Below are 15,739 nucleotides of genomic sequence, written 5' to 3'. Positions count from 1 at the left end.
ATGCACTCATGTGCATGTGTGCTGGAAACTGCAGACTGAGTGATGGTGATGTTGCACACTGTCCATCTGGAAGGAAAGGAGATGCTCTTCTCTGTATTTGATCTGTCCATCGGGTATCCGTGTGTCATTGACAGCCTGAGGGAATAATGGTCTAAAATGACTGACATAAAATCCTATAAAAGCAGCAAATGTGCAATAACACAGACAGCAGTCATATAATGTCAACAAAAGGCAAAGATGGCATGGGGAAGAGTGTAGTACGTTCAATAAAAACTCATAAATTGTACCAAAACAGCCTAGACCACACATCAATCCAACTCAAGGGGCATGTGCTGAATATGCTGGAAAACTTTAGAAGTGGATAATATCAAGTTACAGTATGGCCCCTGAGAAAGTGCTGTGGTCCAGCTCTCCACACATGGGCAAATTAATTTGATGTGTGTGGAATATCCGGATAAAATGCTGAAACCGACTTCTTCTGAAACTTCTCTGTTCTCTCACGACGTCCTGGATCAATAGAGCCTGAAATGTGGAGGTTTTCAGCTTGAAACAGGCTGACGATGGCGCCTGAGAGCGCTGCGTGACGTCTCGCACCGTGGGAAGTCCTTAAAGCGACAGTATCACCTCAAAATCTCTCATCAGCCGTTAAAATTTTCACTGAAAATCACTTGCTTGCCTCTACTGGTGGTTGGCTCTCACTGCGGTATTGTATCACTTCCTGTTCCGGAGCACAGCGGTGTTTTTCTGTATCTGTTAGCTGTTTAATCTGCGCAGTTAGATTGATCTAGTTATCTAGATTACGATTTGTTTCCCAGTGTAATCTTTACGTGCCTTAACTAAAGCACTCCTTCTGCTGAATCACCTCTAAATTATTTACACATTATTCACTTTGCGTGTTTTTAGGAATCCGCTAGCTTAGCGTAGCTACTAGCTCTTAGCCGATTTAGCATGGCAGCTTCTCCTGTCTCTCCCGCACTTTTCTGCTCTGGGTGTGAAATGTTTAGTTATTCCTCGGCCTCCTTTAGCAGTAACGGTACTTGTAATAAGTGTAGCTTATTCGTAGCTTTGGAGGCCAGGCTGGGCGAATTGGAGACTCGGCTCTGCACCGTGGAAAATTCTACAGCTAGCCAGGCCCCTGTAGTCGGTGCGGACCAAGGTAGCTTAGCCGCCGTTAGTTACCCCCTGGCAGATCCCGAGCAGCCGGGAAAGCAGGCCGACTGGGTGACTGTGAGGAGGAAGCGTAGCCCTAAACAGAAGCCCCGTGTACACCGCCAACCCGTTCACATCTCTAACCATTTTTCCCCACTCGACGACACACCCGCCGAGGATCAAACTCTGGTTATTGGCGACTCTGTTTTGCGAAATGTGAAGTTAGCGACACCAGCAACCATAGTCAATTGTCTTCCGGGGGCCAGAGCAGGCGACATTGAAGGAAATTTGAAACTGCTGGCTAAGGCTAAGCGTAAATTTGGTAAGATTGTAATTCACGTCGGCAGTAATGACACCCGGTTACGCCAATCGGAGGTCACTAAAATTAACATTAAATCGGTGTGTAACTTTGCAAAAACAATGTCGGACTCTGTAGTTTTCTCTGGGCCCCTCCCCAATCAGACCGGGAGTGACATGTTTAGCCGCATGTTCTCCTTGAATTGCTGGCTGTCTGAGTGGTGTCCAAAAAATGAGGTGGGCTTCATAGATAATTGGCAAAGCTTCTGGGGAAAACCTGGTCTTGTTAGGAGAGACAGCATCCATCCCACTTTGGATGGAGCAGCTCTCATTTCTAGAAATTTGGCCAATTTTCTTAAATCCTCCAAACCGTGACTATCCAGGGTTGGGACCAGGAAGCAGAGTTGTAGTCTTACACACCTCTCTGCAGCTTCTCTCCCCCTGCCATCCCCTCATTACCCCATCCCCGTAGAGACGGTGCCTGCTCCCAGACTACCAATAACCAGCAAAAATCTATTTAAGCATAAAAATTCAAAAAGAAAAAATAATATAGCACCTTCAACTGCACCACAGACTAAAACAGTTAAATGTGGTCTATTAAACATTAGGTCTCTCTCTTCTAAGTCCCTGTTGGTAAATGATATAATAATTGATCAACATATTGATTTATTCTGCCTTACAGAAACCTGGTTACAGCAGGATGAATATGTTAGTTTAAATGAGTCAACACCCCCGAGTCACACTAACTGTCAGAATGCTCGTAGCATGGGCCGAGGCGGAGGATTAGCAGCAATCTTCCATTCCAGCTTATTAATTAATCAAAAACCCAGACAGAGCTTTAATTCATTTGAAAGCTTGACTCTTAGTCTTGTCCATCCAAATTGGAAGTCCCAAAAACCAGTTTTATTTGTTATTATCTATCGTCCACCTGGTCGTTACTGTGAGTTTCTCTGTGAATTTTCAGACCTTTTGTCTGACTTAGTGCTTAGCTCAGATAAGATAATTATAGTGGGCGATTTTAACATCCACACAGATGCTGAGAATGACAGCCTCAACACTGCATTTAATCTATTATTAGACTCTATTGGCTTTGCTCAAAAAGTAAATGAGTCCACCCACCACTTTAATCATATCTTAGATCTTGTTCTGACTTATGGTATGGAAATAGAAGACTTAACAGTATTCCCTGAAAACTCCCTTCTGTCTGATCATTTCTTAATAACATTTACATTTACTCTGATGGACTACCCAGCAGTGGGGAATAAGTTTCATTACACTAGAAGTCTTTCAGAAAGCGCTGTAACTAGGTTTAAGGATATGATTCCTTCTTTATGTTCTCTAATGCCATATACCAACACAGTGCAGAGTAGCTACCTAAACTCTGTAAGGGAGATAGAGTATCTCGTCAATAGTTTTACATCCTCATTGAAGACAACTTTGGATGCTGTAGCTCCTCTAAAAAAGAGAGCTTTAAATCAAAAGTGCCTGACTCCGTGGTATAACTCACAAACTCGTAGCTTAAAGCAGATAACCCGTAAGTTGGAGAGGAAATGGCGTCTCACTAATTTAGAAGATCTTCACTTAGCCTGGAAAAAGAGTCTGTTGCTCTATAAAAAAGCCCTCCGTAAAGCTAGGACATCTTTCTACTCATCACTAATTGAAGAAAATAAGAACAACCCCAGGTTTCTTTTCAGCACTGTAGCCAGGCTGACAAAGAGTCAGAGCTCTATTGAGCTGAGTATTCCATTAACTTTAACTAGTAATGACTTCATGACTTTCTTTGCTAACAAAATTTTAACTATTAGAGAAAAAATTACTCATAACCATCCCAAAGACGTATCGTTATCTTTGGCTGCTTTCAGTGATGCCTGTATTTGGTTAGACTCTTTCTCTCCGATTGTTCTGTCTGAGTTATTTTCATTAGTTACTTCATCCAAACCATCAACATGTTTATTAGACCCCATTCCTACCAGGCTGCTCAAGGAAGCCCTACCATTATTTAATGCTTCGATCTTAAATATGATCAATCTATCTTTGTTAGTTGGCTATGTACCACAGGCTTTTAAGGTGGCAGTAATTAAACCATTACTTAAAAAGCCATCACTTGACCCAGCTATCTTAGCTAATTATAGGCCAATCTCCAACCTTCCTTTTCTCTCAAAAATTCTTGAAAGGGTAGTTGTAAAACAGCTAACTGATCATCTGCAGAGGAATGGTCTATTTGAAGAGTTTCAGTCAGGTTTTAGAATTCATCATAGTACAGAAACAGCATTAGTGAAGGTTACAAATGATCTTCTTATGGCCTCGGACAGTGGACTCATCTCTGTGCTTGTTCTGTTAGACCTCAGTGCTGCTTTTGATACTGTTGACCATAAAATTTTATTACAGAGATTAGAGCATGCCATAGGTATTAAAGGCACTGCGCTGCGGTAGTTTGAATCATATTTGTCTAATAGATTACAATTTGTTCATGTAAATGGGGAATCTTCTTCACAGACTAAAGTTAATTATGGAGTTCCACAAGGTTCTGTGCTAGGACCAATTTTATTCACTTTATACATGCTTCCCTTAGGCAGTATTATTAGACGGTATTGCTTAAATTTTCATTGTTACGCAGATGATACCCAGCTTTATCTATCCATGAAGCCAGAGGACACACACCAATTAGCTAAACTGCAGGATTGTCTTACAGACATAAAGACATGGATGACCTCTAATTTCCTGCTTTTAAACTCAGATAAAACTGAAGTTATTGTACTTGGCCCCACAAATCTTAGAAACATGGTGTCTAACCAGATCCTTACTGTGGATGGCATTACCCTGACCTCTAGTAATACTGTGAGAAATCTTGGAGTCATTTTTGATCAGGATATGTCATTCAAAGCGCATATTAAACAAATATGTAGGACTGCTTTTTTGCATTTACGCAATATCTCTAAAATCAGAAAGGTCTTGTCTCAGAGTGATGCTGAAAAACTAATTCATGCATTTATTTCCTCTAGGCTGGACTATTGTAATTCATTATTATCAGGTTGTCCTAAAAGTTCCCTAAAAAGCCTTCAGTTAATTCAAAATGCTGCAGCTAGAGTACTGACGGGGACTAGAAGGAGAGAGCATATCTCACCCATATTGGCCTCTCTTCATTGGCTTCCTGTTAATTCTAGAATAGAATTTAAAATTCTTCTTCTTACTTATAAGGTTTTGAATAATCAGGTCCCATCTTATCTTAGGGACCTCGTAGTACCATATCACCCCAATAGAGCGCTTCGCTCTCAGACTGCAGGCTTACTTGTAGTTCCTAGGGTTTGTAAGAGTAGAATGGGAGGCAGAGCCTTCAGCTTTCAGGCTCCTCTCCTGTGGAACCAGCTCCCAATTCAGATCAGGGAGACAGACACCCTCTCTACTTTTAAGATTAGGCTTAAAACTTTCCTTTTTGCTAAAGCTTATAGTTAGGGCTGGATCAGGTGACCCTGAACCATCCCTTAGTTATGCTGCTATAGACGTAGACTGCTGGGGGGTTCCCATGATGCACTGTTTCTTTCTCTTTTTGCACTGTATGCACCACTCTGCATTTAATCATTAGTGATTGATCTCTGCTCCCCTCCACAGCATGTCTTTTTCCTGGTTCTCTCCCTCAGCCCCAACCAGTCCCAGCAGAAGACTGCCCCTCCCTGAGCCTGGTTCTGCTGGAGGTTTCTTCCTGTTAAAAGGGAGTTTTTCCTTCCCACTGTAGCCAAGTGCTTGCTCACAGGGGGTCGTTTTGACCGTTGGGGTTTTACATAATTATTGTATGGCCTTGCCTTACAATATAAAGCGCCTTGGGGCAACTGTTTGTTGTGATTTGGCGCTATATAAAAAAATTGATTGATTGATTGAAAACCAGCTTAATTTTTCGAACCGTGTCCACTTCGATGTGTCTCACAGGTTTAGAAAAAATTTTGATCAAACAAAGCGCCAGTCTCTCAGCAACTTCTCAGACAAAGGAATTCCGACGAGGGGCTGGACGACTCCTCCCACAAGGAGTGCTCACAGGCGAATGACGTCACCGACAGGCGTGGAAAAACTCACGCATGCGCACGAGGGTTCAAGCATGTCTGACGTAAAAACATATGAATGAAATCCATATAGTTTTTGAAAAAAATAAAAAGGACCTATACTTTATTGACAGACCTCGTACAACTAAATACTAGTTTAGTGATTCACAGGATTGCTAAAAAAGCAGTTTGAACATAATAGTTTTGAGTTTGTAGCATCAACAGCAGATGCCACTATTATTGTGAACACCTTCTTTTCTACTTTTTTTTTTTTTTTTTACTAATAGCCCAATTTCATAGCCTTAAGAGTGTGCATATCATGAATGCTTGGTCTTGTTGGATTCTACTGGTACCTTGTTTCCCATGTAACAATAAGAAAAATACTCAAAACCTGGATTAATCTTTTTAGTCACATAGCACTACTATTATTCTGAACACTACTATATAGTCACCTTTTTTCCAATCAAAACCCAGAGCAAAAAGTATGTCCATAGTGTTCTTTCTTGGCATTAAATCATGTGACTGCTCACATAAAGATGTTCTGTATAGTATGGGAAGCAATGATTCCAGAGTTAGACCTGGACTATATCTGAATTCTGCCACAATACAACACTCCTGGAAGAGTGCAGCACTGTGGTCCGGACGCAAAGGTATTGTTCAAATTTCCAAAGTTCATCTTTGGAATCCATGAGATTTCTTCATCCTTTCCATGGACATCTTCAAACTGTGTCGCTGCATCTTCAAAGAAGGTAATGGAGAGTGGCATCTTCGATATTGTGCTTTCTCCGTGTTCCACAATCATTCTCTTGTTAGAGGTTTTTCTTTAAGTGAGTTAAATTATGGACAATGCTGGACAAGTTGATAAGGTATACGTAGACTTCTCAAAGGTTTTTGGGTGTCTAATACACATTACAAATTCACAAACTTAGAGCCTTTTGAATTCATTCTGATCTCACTTGATTTCAGAATTATTTGATTGGTGGAACGTAGAGTCTTGGTCAATGGGTTTCATTCTGATTAGTTTCTTATAATGGCTAGTTCGGCAAATGTATATGTATATGTACAGTGGGGAAAATAAGTATTTCACCCCCTGTCAGTTTTGCAGGTTTTCCCACCTATAAAGAATGGAGAGGTCTGTAATTTTTATCGTAGGTACACTTCAACTGTGAGAGACAAAATCTAAAAAAAATCCAGAAAATCACATTGTATGATTTTTAAATAATTAATTTGCATTTTATTACATAAAATAAGTATTTGATCCGCTACGAACCAGCAGGAATTCTGGCTCTCACAGACCTGTTCATTTTTCTTTAAGAAGCGCTCTTATTCTGCACTCTACCTGTATTAATTGCACCTGTTTGAACGTGTTATCTGTATAAACGACACCTGTTTACACACTCAATCAATCACACTCCAACCTGTCCACCATAGCCAAGACCAAAGAGCTGTCTAAGGACACCAGGGACAAAACTGTAGACCTGCACAAGGCTGGGATGGACTACAGGACAACAGGCAAGCAGCTTGGTAGAAGACAACAACTGTTATGATTATTTATTAGAAAGTGGAAGAAACACAAGATGACTGTCAATATCCTTTGGTCTGGGATTCCATGCAAGATCTCACTTTGTGGGGTAAGGATGATTTTGAGAAAGCTCAGAACTACACAGGAGGACCTGGTCAATGAAACACTAAAGAAACACTAACAGGTCTGTGAGAGCCAGAATTCTTGCTGGTTGGTAGTTGATCAAATACTTACTTTATGCAATAAAATGCAAATTAATTATTTAAAAGTCAAACAATGTGATTTACTGGATTTTTTTTTTTTAGATTCTGTCTCTCACAGTTGAAGTGTACTTACGATAAAAATTACAGACCTCTCCATTCTTTGGGTGGGAAAACCTGCAAAACTGACAGGGTGTCAAATACTTATTTTCCCCACTGTACATATACATATACATTTGCCGAACTAGCCATTATAAGAAACAAATATATGTATATGTCCTATGTTTTCCAATATTTTACTCTTGTACTGTATGTATGTATGTACAAATGACTCCCAGCATTCAAAATCTATTCTGTAACAACATGACTGTGAGCTCCTACGGAAAGATATAGATGCTCTTTTGATGGGGAGCAACGCTGCGATTGGTGCTTTAATCCATCTAAGTGTCGCAAATTTGAGTACAACTTGAGCAATGTTATCTTGGATGCTGTAGAAAGCATCAACAGCTCATTCATTCATTTATTTTCTGCTACTTATCCAGGTCCAGGTCATGGTGGCAGTAGACCAAGCGGCTCATCCCACACTTTCCCATCTTTCCCATCATCGGTCAAGTCCTCTCACTCTCCCAAGCCAGCTGGGAAATAGAATCCTTCCTGCATGTCCTGGGTCTTCTCCAGGCCTCCTCCCAGTTGGACGTGCCTTGAAGACCTCATGAGGGAGCATCAAGAGCTTCAGCATTGATATTGCCTCAGCTACTGTAGAACCTTCTTGCTGTGAAGCAACAGTGCTAATCACTAAACCACCATGCTTCCCTCTATTCTATTACCACCTATATGAGATTATTCCAACCTACATTAGAAAGCACCACTAGAAAATTTTAATTTGCTTCCATTATCCATGGCTGATGTTGAGACCCTGATTCATGCATTTGTTTCTTCTAGATTGGACTACTCCAATGTTCTATTTTCTGGTTTACCGCAGTCCAGCATTAGGGGTCTCCGACTGGTTCAAAATGGTCCTGCCAAACTTTTGACAGGAAGCAGAAAGTTCACCCATATTACACCCATTCTGGTGTCTCTTCACTGGCTTCCTGTTTCTCTGAAGTCGAATTTTAAGGTTCTGCTATTAACTTATAAATACCTGCTTAGCTGACCTAATCAAACCCAAACTTTTTTTAATGATGCGATTTTTTTTTTATTAATTCTGCTTAAATTGCTTTGAATGTACACCAAATTGGCTATTCAATGTTAAGTTCAAATGTCCACAAAATCCACAAACCTTATCAGATCCGGATCAAAGTTTCTCAGGTGATAGTGATTGGGGCACGTCTGACTAAAATATAATGTAAAATCTATATTGTAATAGCCAAGGGGCCTCTGAGTGCGTGTGTATGGCTTCGATCATGCATAAACTGGGGAGAGCTGACGTTTGCCGTTTGGTATGCTTATGTATTTTGGGCCAAGGATGAACGTTGCGAAAACAGAAAGTTGATAGGACAAATATTTTTGAAGAAATTAGTGATTTTCGAAAACCAGTAAACAATGGACATTGTGCTGCAATGCACCATGGGCAGCCCAATCTCACATTTTTTTTTCGTGCGCCCATCACAAAATGAGTCAAATTTTCGTGACAGTGTTTTTTTTTTTAATTCACTATTACTAACCTACTCCTACCCCCAACCCTAACCTTAACCATAACCCCCAACCCTAACCATAACCCCCCCGCTTCACTTTTAATTTTGTGCAGCCATCACGGAATGAATTAGAATGTATTCATGCTGCCGTGACAAAAATGAGGTGCTTTTCGTCACATCACGAACCAACAGATAAATGTATATTTCGTGCTGCTGAATCATGACTTGCCGTGAGACCAGGTTGCCATGGGAATTCGGGGTTTTGAGGTTTTAAATGTTATTGTGGTTTATGTTAGTTTAACAGTGGTGTTAGTGCTCTTCATTCATTACGTTTTTATAGTTCAATTGGTTTAGTCACTTTAGTTAAGTGTCATGTTGCTGTTGGTACAACCCCAACTCCAATGAAGTTGGGACGTTGTGTGAAATGTAAATAAAAACAGAATACAATGATTTGCAAATCCTCTTCAACCTATATTCAATTGAATACACCACAAAGACAAGATATTTTTGTTCAAACTGATAAACTTTATTGTTTTTGTGCAAATATTTGCTCATTTTGAAATGGATGCCTGCAACACGTTTCAAAAAAGCTGGGACAGTGGTATATTTACCACTGTGTTACATCACCTTTCCTTCTAACAACACTCAATAAGCATTTGGGAACTGAGGACACTAAATGTTGAAACTTTGTAGGTGGAATTCTTTCCCTTTCTTGCTTGATATACGACTTCAGTTGTTCAACAGTCCAGGGTCTCCATTGTCATATTTTACACTTCATAATGCACCACACATTTTCAATGGGCGACAGGTCTGGACTGCAGGCAGGCCAGTCTAGTACCTGCACTCTTTTACTGTAAAGCCACGCTGTTGTAATGTGCAGAATGTGGCTTGGCATTGTCTTGCTGAAATAAGCAGGGACGTCCCTGAATAAAGACGTTGTTGGATAGCAGCATGTGTTGCTCCAAATCCTGGATGTACCTTTCAGCATTGATGGTGCCATCACAGATGTGTAAGTTGTCCATGCCATGGGCACTAACACCCCCCCATACCATCACAGATGCTGGCTTTTGAACTTTGCACTGGTAACAATCTGGATGGTCTTTTTCCTCTTTTGTCCGGAGGAAACAACGTCCATGATTTCCAAAAACAATGTGAAATGTGGACTCATCAGACCACAGCACAGCACACTTTTCCACTTTGCGTCTGTCCATTTCAAATGAGCTTGGGCCCAGAGAAAGAGACGGTGTTTCTGGATGTTGTTGATGGTAGAGTTTTAACTTGCACTTGTAGATGTCGCGACGAACTGTGTTAACTGACAATGGTTTTCTGAAGTGTTCCTGAGCCCACGTGATAAGATCCTTTACACAATGATGTTGGTTTTTAATGCAGTGCTGCCTGAGAGATCAAAGGTCACGGGCATTTAATGTTGGTTTTCAGCCTTGCCGCTCATGTGTAGAAAGTTCTCCAGATTCTCTGAATCTTCTGATTATATTATGGACTGTAGATGATGGAATCCCCAAATTCCTTGCAATTGAACGTTGACAAACATTGTTTTTAAACTGTTAAACTATTTTTCACGCAGTTGTTCACAAAGTGTTGATCCTTGCCCCATCTTTGGTTGTGAATGGCTGAGCCTTTTGGAGATGCTCCTTTTATAACCAATCATGACACTCACCTGTTTCCAGTTAGGTGTTCTTTGAGCATTCATCAACTTTCCCAGTCTTTTGTTGCCCTGTCCCAACTTTTTGAAATGTGTTGCAGGCATCCATTTCAAAATGAGCAAATATTTGCACAAAAACAAAAAAGTCTTGAACATTAAATATCTTGTCTTCGTGGTGTATTCAATTAAATATATAGGTTGAAGAGGATTTGCAAATCATTGTATTCTGTTTTTATTTACATTTTACACAACGTCCCAGCTTAATTGGAATTGGGGTTGTACTATATGTGAAAAGTGTAGTGGTTTTAATGTCTTCTGTCACTCTTTGTTTGTCATATTAAAAACACCTGCTTACAGCAGATTGCAGAAAGACAAAAAGCTGTGCGTGCAATTTTGATCACGCACAAACTGTGGAGAGCTGACACTTGCCGTTTGGTATGCTTACGTATTTATTTTGGGTCAAGGATGAACAGTGCCAAAATTGAATGTTGATAGTATTAATATTTTTGGAGAAGCTATATATATATTAGGTAACAACACTGAACAATGGACAATTACATTTGCATTCTGATCTCACATGCCATTCCAGTAGAGGGCAGTAAATCATCTATACATTAAAAGTGATTTTATTTAGTAAGTTCAATGTAAGTACATAATATAATATAAATACATTAAAATACATGGATGAGATGAGAGATGATATGAGATTTATTGTCATTGTCATTACACGAGTGCAACAACAATGAAATTACGTTTACACTCCAATTACCTCAGACAAGATACAGCAATTAATCCACAATTATTACTTGTTTACCATAATAATGGCACACATCAGAATTAAAGACAACACATATACATTTCAATCAATCAATCAACTTTTTTTGTTATATAGCGCCAAATCACAACAAACAGTTGCCCCAAGGCGCTCTATATTGTAAGGCAAGGCCATACAATAATTATGAAAAACCCCAATGGTCAAAACGACCCCCTATGAGCAAGCACTTGGCTACAGTGGGAAGGAAAAACTCCCTTTTAACAGGAAGAAACCTCCAGCAGAACCAGGCTCAGGGAGGGGCAGTCTTCTGCTGAGACTGGTTGGGGCTGAGGGAAAGAACCAGGAAAAAGACATGCTGTGAAGGGGGGCAGAGATCGATCACTAATGATTAAATGCAGAGTGATGCATACGGAGCAAAAAGAGAAAGAAACAGTGCATCATGGGAACCCCCCACAGTCTACGTCTAAAGCAGCATAACCAAGGGATGGTCCAGGGTCACCTAATCCAGCCCTAACTATAAGCCTTAGCGAAAAGGAAAGTTTTAAGCCTAATCTTAAAAGTAGAGAGGGTATCTGTCTCCCTGATCTGAATTGGGAGCTGGTTCCACAGGAGAGGAGCCTGAAAGCTGAAGGCTCTGCCTCCCATTCTACTCTTACAAACCCTAGGAACTACAAGTAAGCCTGCAGTCTGAGAGCGAAGCGCTCTAATGGGGTAATATGGTACTACGAGGTCCCTAAGATAAGATGGGACCTGATTATTCAAAACCTTATAAGTAAGAAGAAGAATTTTAAATTCTATTCTAGAATTAACAGGAAGCCAATGAAGAGAGGCCAACACGGGTGAGATATGCTCTCTCCTGCTAGTCTGAACCAACTGAAGGCTTTTTAGGGAACTTTTAGGACAACCTGATAATAATGAATTACAATAGTCCAGCCTAGAGGAAATAAATGCATGAATTAATTTTTCAGCATCACTCTGAGACAAGACCTTTCTGATTTTAGAGATATTGCGTAAATGCAAAAAGGCAGTCCTACATATTTGTTTAATATGCGCTTTGAATGACATATCCTGATCAAAAATGACTCCAAGATTTCTCACAGTATTACTAGAGATCAGGGAAATGCCATCCAGAGTAACGATCTGGTTAGACACCATGCTTCTAAGATTTGTGGGGCCAAGTACAATAACTTCAGTTTTATCTGAGTTTAAAAGCAGGAAATTAGAGGTCATCCATGTCTTTATGTCTGTAAGACAATCCTGCAGTTTAGCTAATTGGTGTGTATCCTCTGGCTTCATGGATAGATAAAGCTGGGTATCATCTGCGTAACAATGAAAATTTAAGCAATACCGTCTAATAATACTGCCTAAGGGAAGCATGTATAAAGTGAATAAAATTGGTCCTAGCACAGAACCTTGTGGAACTCCATAATTAACTTTAGTCTGTGAAGAAGATTCCCCATTTACATGAACAAACTGTAATCTATTAGACAAATATGATTCAAACCACCGCAGCGCAGTGCCTTTAATACCTATGACATGCTCTAATCTCTGTAATAAAATTTTATGGTCAACAGTATCAAAAGCAGCACTGAGGTCCAACAAAACAAGCACAGAGATAAGTCCACTGCCCAAAGCCATAAGAAGATCATTTGTAACCTTCACTAATGCTGTTTCTGTACTATGATGAATTCTAAAACCTGACTGAAACTCTTCAAATAGACCATTCCTCTGCAGGTGATCAGTTAGCTGTTTTACAACTACCCTCTCAAGAATCTTTGAGAGAAAAGGAAGGTTGGAGATTGGCCTATAATTAGCTAAGATAGCTGGGTCAAGTGATGGCTTTTTAAGTAATGGTTTAATTACTGCCACCTTAAAGGCCTGTGGTACATAACCAACTAACAAAGATAGATTGATCATATTTAAGATTGAAGCATTGAATAATGGTAGGACTTCCTTGAGCAGCTTGGCAGGAATGGGGTCTAATAAACATGTTGATGGTTTGGATGAAGTAACTAATGAAAATAACTCAGATAGAACAATCGGAGAGAAAGAGTCTAACCAAATACCGGCATCACTGAAAGCAGCCAAAGATAACGATACATCTTTGGGATGGTTATGAGTAATTTTTTCTCTAATAGTCAAAATTTTGTTAGCAAAGAAAGTCATGAAGTCATTACTAGTTAAAGTTAATGGAATACTCAGCTCAATAGAGCTCTGACTCTTTGTCAGCCTGGCTACAGTGCTGAAAAGAAACCTGGGGTTGTTCTTATTTTCTTCAATTAGTGATGAGTAGAAAGATGTCCTAGCTTTACGGAGGGCTTTTTTATAGAGCAACAAACTCTTTTTCCAGGCTAAGTGAAGATCTTCTAAATTAGTGAGACGCCATTTCCTCTCCAACTTACGGGTTATCTGCTTTAAGCTACGAGTTTGTGAGTTATACCATGGAGTCAGACACTTCTGATTTAAAGCTCTCTTTTTCAGAGGAGCTACAGCATCCAAGGTTGTCTTCAATGAGGATGTAAAACTATTGACGAGATACTCTAACTCCCTTACAGAGTTTAGGTAGCTACTCTGCTCTGTGTTGGTATATGACATTAGAGAACATAAAGAAGAAATCATATCCTTAAACCTAGTTACAGCGCTTTCTGAAAGACTTCTAGTGTAATGAAACTTATTCCCTACTGCTGGGTAGTCCATCAGGGTAAATGTAAATGTTATTAAAAAATGATCAGACAGAAGGGAGTTTTCAGGGAATACTGTTAAGTCTTCTATTTCCATACCATAAGTCAGAACAAGATCTAAGATATGATTAAAGTGGTGGGTGGACTCATTTACTTTTTGAGCAAAGCCAATAGAGTCTAATAATAGATTAAATGCAGTGTTGAGGCTGTCATTCTCAGCATCTGTGTGGATGTTAAAATCGCCCACTATAATTATCTTATCTGAGCTAAGCACTAAGTCAGACAAAAGGTCTGAAAATTCACAGAGAAACTCACAGTAACGACCAGGTGGACGATAGATAATAACAAATAAAACTGGTTTTTGAGACTTCCAATTTGGATGGACAAGACTAAGAGACAAGCTTTCAAATGAATTAAAGCTCTGTCTGGGTTTTTGATTAATTAATAAGCTGAAATGGAAGATTGCTGCTAATCCTCCGCACCGGCCCGTGCTACGAGCGTTCTGACAGTTAGTGTGACTCGGGGGTGTTGACTCATTTAAACTAACATATTCATCCTGCTGTAACCAGGTTTCTGTTAGGCAGAATAAATCAATACGTTGATCAATTATTATATCATTTACCAACAGGGACTTAGAAGAGAGAGACCTAATGTTTAATAGACCACATTTAACTGTTTTAGTCTGTGGTGCAATTGAAGGTGCTATATTATTTTTTCTTTTTGAATTTTTATGCTTAAATAGATTTTTGCTGGTTATTGGTGGTCTGGGAGCAGGCACCGTCTCCACGGGGACGGGGCAACGAGGGGACGGCAGGGGGAGAGAAGCTGCAGAGAGGTGTATAAGACCACAGCTCTGCCTCCTGGTCCCAACGCTGGACAGTCACAGTTTGGAGGATCCAAGAAAATTGGCCAGATTTCTAGAAATGAGAGCTGCTCCCTCTAAAGTGGGATGGATGCCGTCTCTCCTAACAAGACCAGGTTTTCCCCAGAAGCTTTGCCAATTATCAATGAAGCCCACCTCATTTTTTGGACACCACTCAGACAGCCAGCAATTCAAGGAGAACATGCGGCTAAACATGTCACTCCCGGTCCGATTGGGGAGGGGCCCAGAGAAAACAACAGAGTCCGACATTGTTTTTGCAAAGTTACACACCGATTTAATGTTAATTTTAGTGACCTCCAATTGGCGTAACCGAGTGTCATTACTGCCGACGTGAATTACAATCTTACCAAATTTACGCTTAGCCTTAGCCAGCAATTTCAAATGTCCTTCGATGTCGCCTGCTCTGGCCCCCGGAAGACAATTGACAATGGTTGCTGGTGTCGCTAACTTCACATTTCTCAAAACAGAGTCGCCAATAACCAGAGTTTGATCCTCGGCGAGTGTATCGTCGAGTGGGGAAAAACGGTTAGAGATGTGAACGGGTTGACGGTGTACACGGGGCTTCTGTTTAGGGCTACGCTTCCTCCTCACAGTCACCCAGTCAGCCTGCTTTCCCGACTGCCCGGGATCTGCCAGGGGGGAACTAACGGCGGCTAAGCTACCTTGGTCCGCACCGACTACAGGGGCCTGGCTAGCTGTAGAATTTTCCACGGTGCGGAGCCGAGTCTCCAATTCGCCCAGCCTGGCCTCCAAAGCTACGAATAAGCTGCACTTATTACAAGTACCGTTACTGCTAAAGGAGGCAGAGGAATAACTAAACATTTCACACCCAGAGCAGAAAAGTACGGGAGAGACAGGAGAAGCCGCCATGCTAAATCGGCTAAGAGCTAGTAGCTACGCAACC

This window comes from Thalassophryne amazonica, chromosome 10 (assembly GCF_902500255.1).
Source record: "Thalassophryne amazonica chromosome 10, fThaAma1.1, whole genome shotgun sequence".
Classification (NCBI taxonomy): Eukaryota; Metazoa; Chordata; class Actinopteri; order Batrachoidiformes; family Batrachoididae; genus Thalassophryne; species Thalassophryne amazonica.
Note: the sequence above shows the minus strand (reverse complement) of the source record.